Genomic DNA, 457 nt, shown 5'->3' with positions numbered 1-457 from the left:
CGTTCAAGTATTTTTATGTTCAGTTTTCTTTTTCTTATTTTCTTTTGCTCGAGGAGTAGCAAAATCTTAAGTTTGGGGTGAGATAATTCTATTTTATAAAATTATTTTAGTCCAATTTTATTATGCAATATTATCTAAGTCCTTAATTTTTAATTATAATTTAGTTATTTATAGTTGTTTTTATCATTAGTTTATTTTTAAGTGAGTTATTTTAATTTTACATTTATTTCTTTTAATTTGGATATTATTTATTAGTTTTTTTTAATGTAGGATTAAGGGGATTGGACTTAATTTTGGAAAGTAAGGTGTTGAAAAACCGAAAAGTCTACTTGCATATGCTACGGTGTTTTGATCAGAACTTGCACTATAGAACTTCAAATGATGTGATTCTTGGACCAATGGAAAGCTAAGAGATAGAGCTAAAATTTTTATGAGATTATTTTTCCCAGTTCTTAGT

Source organism: Theobroma umbraticum, unplaced genomic scaffold (genome assembly GCF_002168275.2).
Source record: "Theobroma umbraticum cultivar Fairchild unplaced genomic scaffold, ASM216827v3 scaffold_523.0, whole genome shotgun sequence".
Taxonomy (NCBI): Eukaryota; Viridiplantae; Streptophyta; class Magnoliopsida; order Malvales; family Malvaceae; genus Theobroma; species Theobroma umbraticum.
The sequence above is the reverse complement of the archived record's forward strand: the minus strand, read 5'-3'. Positions refer to the sequence as shown.